Genomic DNA, 13,335 nt, shown 5'->3' with positions numbered 1-13,335 from the left:
ATAAACCATTTTTCATCTCAAATGGTATATAACATTAAAAGCAAACTCATCTTAATGCATTATAAACCTGTGCCTGTTCATCATCATTACATTTATATTTACACAACATAAGAAATGCTGAAGAGCTTCCAGTATGCCTACCAACTATTTTGAACAACATCAACTTGAAATATCAATGAAGATATGTTAAAACCAGTTTCATATACTACATAAGATGCTATATGTTTTGACAACTTTAAGATTTCTTCACCTCTGAAAGGGGTCACAAAGTCAGATGGGCCTTAATCCTGCACACAATCCTTTAAAAGCAATGCAACTAAAGTCAAACACATGCTGAACTCACCATGTGCTCAAATATTTGTAGACAGGGTTTAAGTGACTCCAGGGAATAAACAAAATGCTGCCAAGTGTTCAAAATCAAAAAACGAAAAGGAAACTTGTCCTGCAATCTGTTTTTAGCTACTGGAAAGTTTTATTGAACACAGCAGGTTAACAAGAATTCAGAACAAGTGTAATAGGTCTGAAAAGAAGAGCTTTAGCAACAGCTGACTACAGCATGCCCCCACCTTCCATGCACCTCGGTTTTGCTATTAATATTTCAGGTAACAGCTGAATATGCAGCCTACAAAAACAAACACAAAACCAACCAGTGCCAAAAACAAAACAAAGAAACAAAAAACCAAAAAAAAAAACCAAAACCAAAAAAAATCCAAACAAAAAGACCCCCCACTCTCACCATCTCAAAAGAAGAAGCAGCATGATCAAACTACACTACACTTATTCATTGAAAATGTGACAAACCTGCAATTAACATGATATGCTGCAACATGCAAGATACAACAAATCTCAGTGTGCCTGATAAGAGTAAGAGCCAGCAGAGGGTAATAGCCAAATCCTTCCAGCAGACTTCTGAAGTTTGTCTGCTACAGATCTTCCACCAGAACACCATTCTCTTCACCATCACCTAGAAATGCATCCAGATGAAAAGGGAGAGAAGAAGAGCAGCACACATCACCAAGCATCATGAGCCCCCAGCACTCAGGGTACACTGCACCTTCTGCTCTACACCAGCACAGTGCTGACGTATGCTCAGGTGAACACTGGGAGCCTTTGAGAAGTGAATTACATGAAAAATACACAAAAAAATAAATATGACTTTCTTAAGATTAGGAAATATAGCAGCAAGTAAAAAGCTTATAAATAAAAATTTACTATGCTACCAAGTTTAATTCGAAAGATTCTGTGTTTTAAAAACAAATATATAGAAGTACAAAGTCCCGCTTGCTGGTACAAAGCTTAAAAAGCTGGCAGTTACTTTGCAGCCATGAAATCAGATTGGTTTAACAAGTTAAAATATCACCCAGAATATCACATACAGGCCAAACAGAAGGATCTACCCTCTCAAAGTCAGGAAGTGATGAGACTGAAAAGCCCTCAATGATGTACATTGGCTTACTTTGCATATAAAGTGGGATTTTACAGCTGAGGAGTTGCTCACTTCATAAGCACTAACTCCAAGCAAACTAAACACACTGAAAAACTCTGGGTGTTTCTACACCAGATAGTGATCCCAGAGAATCATGAATTTAGTAAGGAATTTTAAAAAATCAATTTTAGGATCCCAACTTCTCCGAATGTGATGATGAAGTCAGCCAAAATGTACTTCTATACAGAAATCATATTAAGTGTAATCTGTTTCTCCAAATTCACTAAGAAAAGTACAGCTCCTACAATACAGGATGACTTTTAAACACCGACACCTATTTATGAAGAGAAGAAAGGAGTGAAAAAAGTTTTGGTTTCATACTTGAGCTCCAAGAAAGATTTTTTTGATACTTAATAGTTGAATACATATTGAATTCTACTGAACCTTGCAGCCACATCCTCCCCTTCCTTCAGGAATACAGCAGTGTGTTACCATCAACATCTGAACTACTACATTCATCTGTAAGAACACATTAACAGAGACAGTGATACAATTTACCAAAATAATGGAGCTCTATTTGGCTGGCATACTGAACATTTAGTTAAAAATTGATTCACACTTTGGGGTTTTTCTCCCCTCCTGTTTTTTTTGTTTGTTTTTTTTTTGTTTGTTTTTGTTTTTTTTTTTTTTTTTAATAATATTGCCAGGCCAGTATTTCTTTTAAGTGCAACTGCATCACCAGGTTAAGATTATATTCTTTTTTCCAAATAAGTGTCAGTGTTAATTAAGTTATCCTATTATTATAAATAAATAACTAAATTAAATTTCAAGACGCTGGTAGGCAATTCCAACACTAAAAGGCTGCATTAAGAATTCAAATTTGAAGCCAAACTGGAGAACACAAACATCACTGCTGAAGAGATGTTAGAAAAATAAATCTAATTACACTGAAGCTAGAATTAAAAGCTTTTGGGGATCTAACAGTTCAGTATCACAGAGTGTCATCATATAATAACCATTGCTAATCCATATGCATTTTCCTCACTTTAAAACACATCAATAGATTATTTTTACCCCACATCAGCTAAATGTAACTTATGTCTCAAACTTCACATGACTGAGAAGAGGAACACAACTAACTTGAGAGCCCATACATTCATTTCTGAAAGTTACTTTGCCTAAAGGAAACAGTCATGGAAGTTCTCTGAAAGCTAACCTATTTCCAATTAAATGCCCACAGTGGCTTCAGAAAAGGAAGGAAAAAATTATATGCAATATTTCTATAGCAACACAGTTTAAGACATGCAGCACCTTTTACATTTGTTTTGTTCTTTCTTTGTGACTTAGTCAAGATATTTAACACAACTACTTCTGCCATGCTAAAATATCTTCATTAACAGTGACAAAGAAATACATTACCATATTCTAAATTTAAAAAATAGTTAAAAGCTGAATACATTAGTCTTGTGAACATTCAGACCTGTAACATTTTTCCTTCATCCACATTTAATATTATGAAACTGCACAGACTCAGCAATAGGGTTGATGTTGTAACAGTGATTTCCTCCATTTACGTATTGTTTTAATTTATATTATAAAATTAATGCTTACTGCTTCCGATGCAGAAAGCTGGTATAACCATTCAAACAAATCTTAATCTAGAGTATCAGAGTTAAAATACAAAATTTGGAACCAGGAAATTAATTCTATTATTTATTATATTAGAAACACTCATCATTCTCATGTTAGAAATAACATCAGAATGTTCTGAAGTAAAAATCAAGATAATAATCTAGAGTTTATAGGTTTAGCTCATGGGTAATACTAAAATTCTTTCAAATTCTCAAATAGAAATTATGACAAATATATGGCATTCTTGTTCCTGTCACATGATGAGCACACAGTTCACAATTACACATTTATCCTCCAGGTCAACACATTTCCAGTGTAGTTCTCTCTCATTACTGTTTCATGACCCATGTTCATGCTTTGCACACAATAAGCACATAACCAAAAAAAATGTCATAAATAATAATTCATATCCTAGATAGAAGTTAAATAGTACCTAGGAAAAACTGTTGGTTCGGTCCCTTCTGTCTAGATTCCTACTGCTGTTACATGTTTGAGAGAGAGTGAAAGCCAGTGCTTATATGTGAGCAGCTTCCAAGAGTTTCCATATATAGTTACTATTACAAATAGTTATTTTTATAGCAGCACTGAACTGACTTTTCAATATATACAGACAGGGTGTTTTCTTCTTACAGAAATTATTCTGTTATTCTACCTTGTACTACCAGTCTTAGCTCTCCTCCCACTCGTGGTCTTGCTCCACACAACAACAGAAGGAGCCACTGCTACTGTAAGGCCAGCCTGGGATAACAGTTCACAGAACACCTGGCTGGAAGGGACATCAAGGATCATTTGGCCCAACCTTCCCTGGAAAAAGCACAGTCTAGACAAGATGGCCCAGGACCCTCTCCAGCTGCGTCTTGCAAGTGTCCAGTGTTGGGGAAACCAAGAGTTTCCTGGGAAGATTGATTATTCCTTCAGCTGATTGCTTCTATTGTGAAAATTTTCCTCTCATGTCCCATTGGAATATCCCCAGGAATAACTGATAGCCATCACCTCTCATCTTTTCCATAGGACTCCTTGCAAAAGGGAGTCTCCATCTTCTTTGTAACCACCCTTTAAATACCGGAACATGATGTTAATTAGATCAGTGCTCCAATAAGTTTCCACCAAACTAACACAAACCTCTATTTTATAAAGAGGCTGTCTTTATACTGATCATGCAGTTTTTTTACACTTCTCTGTAGCTGCTGCTTCACTGGTAAAGAAGGCTTATGAAATGTATTATCTCAAGGTTTTTGTTAGGAACATACAGCTTGAGTATGCATTTCAGTACTCAAATCTCCAAGTCTATTTATTCCCCCATTATTTTTAAAATAAACTGATAGATCTATGACAACATTAAAAAGGATCTGCAAGTTCCTTGTTTCAACACCAAGTTCTGAAAACTAAGCCAGAGCACATCAGTTACATTAACAGGTTTATTATAACTCTCATTTTAAAGTCAGACAAAAGGAGTGCAAACAATATCTAGTTTCAGCTTCCATAAAATTCCAATCTAAAATGTTAAAAAAAATTCTTTAACATAAATTAACCATGGATTATACATCAGATTAACTAAAACTGTCCACATTAAGTTAAAGTTTAAAAAAAGAGCACAATGCAAATATTTTTTTACATGTGTACTTTTAAAGATAATTGCTTTCAACAGCAGGTAATGGCAGGTCCAACACCCACTGAAATTAATTCTAAAATATCTAAAACACGGTATAGCGTTTGCTCCTTGCAACGTTTGATTTCTACAGCTTTAGATTTTTCCATGTGCCTACAAAACATAGTCTTTCCCCACTGGTAATGTGCCATCCAGTTCTTCTGCATGCTGGAAAAATCTAAGGAGCTAAATCAAGGCAACCAAGATTTTGACAATTCTGATGTTATTATCTAAATACTACAGTTTTAGGTAAATACTGGGAAACAAGGCCATATTCCTAAGAGTTATTCAATGTGGAGGCTTCTTGAGGCAAGAGATCTCTCCTAGAAGAACATCTTGCCAGAAGTAGAAAGGGGGAGATTTTCTTTCCTACTGCCGGATGAGCAAAATGAGAGAAATTTTGAACACCCACACAACTAGAGGTAGTATTTAAGTCTGTACAATAGAAAAGGGCAATACTTTTCTTATCTAATCCACCTATTAAAAATGGCACTTCGTGCTTCTACTACACACATATATTTTATAAAAAGCTTGCTTTTTATTCACCAGCTGCAGGTCTTTTTGCTGTTAAAAGCACACACTAAAACAAGAACAATCTTAATGATCACACTGTTTTAGGCAAACCCAGAAGACAATCTGAAATGCTAAATTTTCACACACTTACACCGCATCTGGGAACTAAATAGTTAAGTGTACACACAGATAGTAAAATAAAGTGGGACTTGTAGATTTTACTAGCCAAGGAGCCAGTATCAGCTGGCCGCATACAACTTGGTCTTTCATCACACTGGAAGCTGGTGGTGCTTAACAATCCTCTGAAAACAGCAGAGAGGCATGAGGAAAACAAAAGAAACTAAGAGGACAATTTTAAACTTCTCTCATGCAATACTGCAGAAGCACTTGTGATCTGCGTTTACCAGTGTGCCAGTGGATTTTCCCAGACCTCCTCCGTCGTACATTCTCTTATAGCCTATTTGAGACCTCGCAAATCTTTACTAGATAAACACGTATTAGTAATAAATGATTCGTCCAGATGTGACCGTGACTAATGTATTACCATCCTGACAAGCCTACTGAGTACAAGCCAGGTAACAGCTTCCCTCGCCCGAGGCACGGCACCCAGGAATATGCACAATCATTACTAATTTCACCACGGCACTTGCAGGCTGTGGCTGCCTCAGCCAGCTACCTGCCGCAGCCATGCTCGGCACTGCACGATGCAGGCAGGAGGATCCCTGCGAGCAAGGCTGGAGTAGTTCAGCATCAGCAACAGCGTGCAGAGCCCTCACACTGATAAAGAGAACGGAATAGGAGCTCAGCCTCTTGCTCCTCCAGCCCTAGAAAAGGCATTGCTGCAGACACACAAAACGCTGCTTGAAAAAAATCCTTTCGCCTTCCATATACTCCAAGGACAGCAAGCGAGGTTTCCCTGCTCACCCGCCAACATAAAAGATGAAAGCTGAGAGCAGAAGCAAGGAAGAGCCCAGCCACGGGAATCCCGGCATCCCTCATCTTCCTAGCGGCTCGAGGTGAGGAGCAGCCTTCTCTCCTGGGTGTTGTCCCTTCTGATGCTCCCTCTCCATCACCACCTGCCTACCTGGGAACAACTAGTGCGTTTTCTCACAACTGGCACGACAATGCATAAGCTCAGCAACAGGGTGACTGATTAAAAAAAAAATAAAACAAAACCAAAAAAAAGCCCCAGAACCACAAAAAAACCCCAAATCCACCCAAAAGAGAAACACTGCCTCCCCCAATTTATAATAATCTAAGGAGCATATTTTTTAGAAAAAGCCCTAAGCCCTTCCAGTGCGACGGAAGAAGGCACCAGGGAGGAAGCGGGGAGAGCTCGCGCAAGACAAGGCTCACGGGCGGAATCCCGCGGGCGGAATCCCGCGGCGGCCGCTCCCCCACCCGCGGCACCACCGGCGGGACCGAGGGAGGGCCGCGCCCGCCGGCTCTGCCCCTCCCGAGAGGGGCGGCCGCGGACCCCGCGCCCCGCCGGACCCCGCCGGGCACCGCAGCCTCGCCCCCAGGCCCTTCCCGGCCCCTCGGGAGCACCTGGGCTGGGAGCGGAGCCGGGCGCAGACACCGACCGGCCCCAGCGGGATGGAAGGAGAGCGGCAGGCGGCCGCCAGCGGCGGCTGGGGAATCGCGGCTGGCTGAGGAGGACAGGGGACGGACAGGGAGCCGAGGGAAGGGGGTGAGGCGCGGGGTTGCCTCGCCGCAGCAGCGGCAAGAGCCTTTTTGCCGGGCGGTGACAGGTGACGGTGACGGCGGCGGGGGCACGGGGCGAGCCCTCGGCGCGGCTCCCCTACCTGCGCTCCGGCGCTGCCGCTGCTCTCGGTGCGCCCGCTGGCGCTTCCCCGCCCGCCGCCGCCCCCTCGCTGCGCTCCCCCGCCCGCCGCGCTCAGCCCACCCCGCTGGCCGCAGAACCGCCCCCGGCCCGCACTGACGTCTCCGCCCGCCAATAGCAGAGGATCGGTGGGTCCTAGGCCACGCCTATACCCGTCTTGACCAATAGGAGCTCGCCGTGGGCCCGTCTCCCCGCCCCTGGCACCGCCCCCCGGCACCGCCCCGGTCGGGGCCGGTTCGGTTGAGGCGCAGCTGCCGCGCAGCGGGCGCGGAAGGCGGCGCGGCCGCGGTCCCCGGGGTCGCCGTCCCGGGGGTCGCGCCGGGCGGTCCCGGGGACAGGCCCGGTCATGGGGGACGGGGGGACACCTCCGCAGGTGGAGGAGCGGGGGCCAGCCCCCGGCAGCGGGGCACGGCTGTGAGGGATGTGTCCCTCCCTAGCAGGGAGGGGGCAGGGGGCTTTTCGTGCGGGGGATTCCGCAGAACGGATGGGCTTCCTCTTTTTATTTTTTTAATTTCTTTTTTTGGCATGGAAACTGGTCCCCGCCTCCGGCACGCAGAGCCGTTTGTCAGCCGGGTGCGGGGCGGGGAGGTGGGAGAAGCGCCGTAGGAGCTGCTGCTGCTTCTGCTCGATGGGTGGAGAGAAGGAGAGCGGCTGGAGAGAAGGGGATGTTAAAATTCAGGATCTCCGGTGAAAATGCCTCCAGCTCTTGAGCATTTCTCCATCCTTTTTTACAAAACTCGCATCTGGGCTTTCAGAGTCTGTGGCTGGCGCCTGTAAGGCTTTCACCTTTTAGCTTTGCTCACACATAATAACAGTTTTAAACTAAAAACCACTTTCCAGCCGACATCGAATATCAGATGCATCACGGTAAAATAAAATGTAGCTCTGCAAGTTGTGGATGCTTGAACTCGACTCCCATTTTCTTCATATGCCTCAATGGTTATTTAAATGAAAAAAACGTTATGAAGCCCAATGGACATAACATGCTGCAGAATTCAGCAATGGTTGAGTATTGCAACCAAAAGTATATTTCTTCTTTAAGAATATATACCCTAGAAAAATCTGCACAGACAGATAGCAGAATTTAAGGCATTGCAGTGCATAAAAATCAGGCATCTCATTTTGGTTTGTTGCTCCATACAGACTGCTTCATGAGCCTTGGGGCACTGAAGTGTTTTAGTTTGGATCAGAGATGCATTTTTGAACTAAATGCTGTCACCATCTCTGCTAACAGTGCTGTAATTCAGAGTGTGGAGTGGTGTTGGAGTGCATGAAATAGATCCCTTTTGTATAAGGCTAAACTAATGCGTTCCTGCCACAAATGAGCGCTGGGTAGGACTCAAACTGAACTAGTCAAACATCAGGAGCCCTTGAGGTGAGCACAGCTTGAAGATCAGGCCCTCGGCACCAATGGCTGCACTCAAAATGCAAGGTCTCTTAGAGCTTGGTGCTTGCCAGTGAAGTTGGAGATTTGGAGCTTTGTAGTTCACAAGGAAGGTCCCGGGGGATTTCTAGTGTAACATCTGAAAGTAACATCTGATTCCTGGTTCACAGCTGGCAGTCAACCAATACCTAAAAACTTTGATGCTTAAAAGTCTGCCAGAACTCCCAGTTCGTGTATGGATCATCCCATATTCTTGTGTCAGGAGTACATCACATCATCCACATCCATAAGGATAACTTGAACTGAAGTAAAAAATGTGCTACCACTGCTGCTGATCCAGATATTTTCAATGGCTTTTGTGGTCCTTATTAATCTCCCCACAGCTGCAACAGATTCCAGGATAGAAGGCAGTGGTGCTGCAAGTTTAAAATTAAGATAAATTACTGCGTAGTGGTTTAATGATTCAAAATAACTGAATGAACTTCCAATAACATATGTTAGCAATGAAAACATTTTTTTCTTCTATCAGCGTATCTTGTCATTTTAATATGAGGCCAGATTGTAAGAAATGTAGCACACATAAAGTTTTTGTAAGAAAGTGTATAGAGAACCACCGTGGTAGCAAAATCAGAGCTGATTTTTTTCTTATGACATACACAAAATAAAGTTCTTTTTCTTACAGTGCTTCTCACAGGCAACCAGTTTCATGCACTAACATGACGTAGTTACTCCTTTTACTGAGATCTGTCTACTTTTGGAAGGTGTGTGTGAGAGAAATATGTTATTTGATAGATAAGATAAAACACTTTCTTATAAAATTTAATCTTGAGGAGCTTGACTACAGAGAGCAGTCCATAATTTTACATGTCTGAAATCAAACATCATAGCTCACTTGTCTTCTAGGCTACTTCCATATTCATCATCATATTTTTTGCCCTCATCTTGTGGTTGTAACAGAAATGTTAGAATACATTTGTTTACTGTCTCCAACAGGTCTTTGTTTACTGTCTCCAAAAGTATAAGGGTAATTTAACTCAGTTATAAAGATGGAATTTTCTAATGTGAACCCTTCAAATCAGGCATGATGTGGAGGCCAAATCATTTTTTACTGGCACTTACATCTATTATAGAGGGTTTTTTTTGGCAAGCTAGACTACATTTCACAAAGTCGCTAAAACAAAATATAGGAAAAATGTGTTTTACCAGGTGAAGCAATCACATATGACTCAACACAAATAAGCAGGTCTCATGCATAACAAGATATCTTTTTTTAGACCAACTTCCTGTTAAAAAAAGGGGAAACACCCACATTTCCAAAGAGCCACCTAAGTTTTTCTCCAGGAGCTCCTAAAGGGATTGTGGAGTGATGAAGGCCAGAGGCAAACACCTGAAGGCAGCAGCCAGGTTGTCTTGACTTCCCTTTTTGGTCCCAGGCACTATCTGGCTCAGTGTCAGGCTGGCCCTCCCTGGAGATCAGAGCAGTCTGATCTGTTCTGCTGGAAATGGTGAAAGTGCCAAGTCCTACACGTGTCCTGCTTCTCTGGAGCACCTGTGAGTCACCACTTCAGCGGGGTGCAAAGGCAGCTCCTGGTTTGGTGGCCAACCAATGTCATGCAGCCTGGAAGGAGAGGCCTGCTTACCCACTGCATCCGTATTTTCACTGATAATAAGAGCCAAGTAGGAATAAGTTTGATGTAAACATAAATGGAAGTGAGAGACAAGAGGACATTGAATAATGAGCATTAGTTTAGTGAGGTGTGAATGTATATAAATGGGCCAAGATACTATCCTGGCATTAGAAGATCCTTTAAAAGGGCAAAAATCAATGGGAGTTTTTCTTAGCTGAAAAGTGCAGAAATTGGCACTTGGATAGTAGCAGAATATTCATTTCTTCTTTCTTGCGATGACATTTCATTACACACAGAAGAAAGAAAAACCATGAAATAGTCAATAGATATTGTTTCTTTCCTAAGGTCTTAAGGGAAAACAGTGTAACAAAAGGGAGTGATGCTGGTTTTATTATTGTTCTCAACAAACTGGCTGTTGCTTTCCTGGGAACCAAGCTCTCAGTTGAGCAATCAGTGCTTTTAAAATAATTTTATGGTGAATTTCCTGTATGGTGTTGCACATTAAATACATGCAATAGTCACAATTCTCAGGTGGCAGAGTCTGCACTGACATCCTTTCACAAAACTTTTCCTAAAATGTATATTTTAAAATGTGTAATTTGCAAGTATTGCTCTTGATCATTTCATTTTGAAGATTAGGCTCATGATCAAAGAGCTATGGCTTTATTCTTTCCTGTACAATAATTTCTGTGCAAGGATACAAATCAATTATTTCTTCCTTCATTTGGTGGGCAATGCAATAAAAATGGCAAGTGGTTCACTCCACAAGATTTTCCTGGTGTGGGTGGGGTGTGTGTGCTGGTAGGGATGAGGGTTTTCTGCACATCCCTGAGACAGAAATACAAGCAGCTCTACCCAGCACTTCTAAGCTAGATGAAGGAGCAGGAAAGTAACAGAAGAAATAGTACTTGGTCCTTAAGAAATAGTCTTACTGTCTTCTTCAACGAGATTTGTTTAGGCCATGAAAAGTACCAGTGATCTAGAGCTCACCTATTCTCTGCCTCTTAGTTTAAAAATAGGTTTTCTGTGCTGCTTAACCACCTGCTGTATTCTCCCCCTATGCATTAGCACTGCCCTTTCTGCTGGCTTCCTCAACATACGTGGGTAGATCGCAAGATACACATTCTGCTTTTACAGAGGCAGGACTCAGCCTAATTATAACCTGCAAGATCAGAATGTGACTGTTTTGACTTGCAGAAGCAAAGATGAATAATTGAGTTGTTGGCATTTAATTTTAGATATTCTGAACTCAGTCCTCTTTTTACTGTAATTTATTGTGCTTATGACAGTGCTAATACCTGAAGAAAATTACCTATATGTGCAAGTGATCATTTGCATTGTATTTTCCAATGAAGTAAACTGACTTTTAGCAAAGTAAAAGCACTTTTGTTGTTCTTTTGTAAATCTAAAATCAGTGTGTTTTTGATATTTATCTATGACAAGAAAATAGTAGACAGAATAAAGTTAAAAAATATTTTTACAAGACTACAGTAATTTAGACAATTGGACATTTCAAGAGCTGTACATCTTGATTTCAATAATAATGACCAGTTGTGGTTAATGGATTTAATTCATCCTAATATCTCTTACTGTGTGTAATAGCTACCTTCAGTGTGTACATAGGTAGCTTTGCCCATGATGTATTTCATCCTTGAGCATAATTTATAGTTCTGTGTCAGCGTTTGGTTGGAACAAGACCGGGGTAAGATGACATGATTGCAGGGCGGCTTTCTGCTGTGCTAGTCTGTGTGTGAAGCTCTTGAGGGCAATTCCTGGGTGTCTAGACCCTTCAATGCTGCAGTCCTCACCTTCATCTCAGAACAATGGTACTGACATATATCATTACAGACTAGCACATCACTTTGTTTTCCACCTATTTTTCCCCCATGGAGCTCTGCTGTCCCTAGCAATGATATCAGAATGAGTGTCCCTATGGTGTCCCTAGCAATGACAACTGATTAGACAGGATAACTCACATATTTTTGTAGTGATTATTTTCTTAAACTCAGTCCCATTTTCAAAACATTTGCATCTTTACATAAACAGTTTCCCAAAGCATGTCCCTTTCATTATATTTAAATACTATACTTTCCTTCACTGTCTGACTTCTCCTTCTTACTCCTTTCTCTCTTGATTGCATTTAAACTATGTAGTTACTATTGTTTTCAACCATACCAGCAGTATCCCTCATTTGGGAGCTCTTTTGACCTAACTTTTAAGAGACAATGTTTCCATATAAAAGAAGAATCACCCTTCCTTCTATAAGAAATATAATTTGTTAATTGTCTTTCTAAGCCAAGCCTCATGGAGAGTCCATGCTTCTACATTTAGTGTCTGTATACACAGTCGAAAAACTTCATGTATTATATGAAATACTGCACCTAGGTTGATGTGCCACTAAATGTAATCTCCAATTAAATCAAAAATATAACTTGTTTAAATGTATTTTTAGTAAGGAGAAAGATGTGTATGTGTTTTTGTAGCCTGACATACAAAAGGTTATGTTCTGAAATCTGAATTTAAATATAGCAGAGAAAAAGGGGTTGGACAACAGTATCAATGCAATTGAAATGTTTCAATTTTTATTTATTGTAACATGTATTATCATCACAATTTTTCTTAAATAGAGTCTTACTCTTGGACAGAATTGTTATAGAGATGGATCAGGTTTCATACAAACACAAAATAATAGAATCATCCTTGCTTCCCCCCACCTTATAATTCAAGGGTTCATAGTGAGAGACCATCGGGAAAGGATGAAGTCGTTCACACACATGATAGACAGTTGGCTAAATGTATCCAAATTTGTAGCATCGTGGCAGAGGTGAACCTCAAACAGAGGCTTTTGAGGAAAACACTGAAGTGGCTTTCCTGATGTTTACGAGGAACTCAGCAAGAACACATAGGAGCACACAGGAGATAACATGGATGTGCATTCCTGAGTTTTTAACAAGCAGATAATACCTACCATCCTGGGTAGGGTGGATGTGAGAGCTTGGGAGATGGTGTAGTGGGGACAAACTGTAAATGGGCTTCAAAATGAAGACAGTGTATCCTAGTGCTGTAAAGATGGAGGGAACAAAGAGACGGTTGTAGGAATGGAAGATATAGAATTTGCCATTTCTCATAGTGATGATGAATTATTAAGGTAATTGGTGGCAAGGGTAAGAAAACAGATGTTGCAGCAATAAATGTGTGGCATAATGAAAATTTGCATGAGTTTTAAGTAGGCATATAAATGCAAAAACCCTCCTATTGGAA

At 41.2% G+C, this 13,335-nt stretch overlaps 1 protein-coding gene across 1 annotated transcript in view; it reads right to left on the bottom strand.

The window, feature by feature from the left end:
• CDKL5 (cyclin dependent kinase like 5) overlaps positions 1–7,077 on the bottom strand; it is a 132,455-nt gene extending 125,378 nt beyond the window's left edge. Inside the window, exon 1 of the mRNA XM_041399951.1 lies at positions 7,025–7,077. The gene's annotated coding sequence lies outside the window, so the exon portion shown is untranslated. The remainder of the gene's footprint in view (positions 1–7,024) is intronic.
• Positions 7,078–13,335: the final 6,258 nt, after the last annotated feature.

This window comes from Onychostruthus taczanowskii, unplaced genomic scaffold, assembly GCF_017590055.1.
Source record: "Onychostruthus taczanowskii isolate IOZ18803 unplaced genomic scaffold, ASM1759005v1 scaffold17, whole genome shotgun sequence".
NCBI lineage: Eukaryota > Metazoa > Chordata > Aves > Passeriformes > Passeridae > Onychostruthus > Onychostruthus taczanowskii.
The sequence above is the reverse complement of the archived record's forward strand: the minus strand, read 5'-3'. Positions and strand labels throughout refer to the sequence as shown.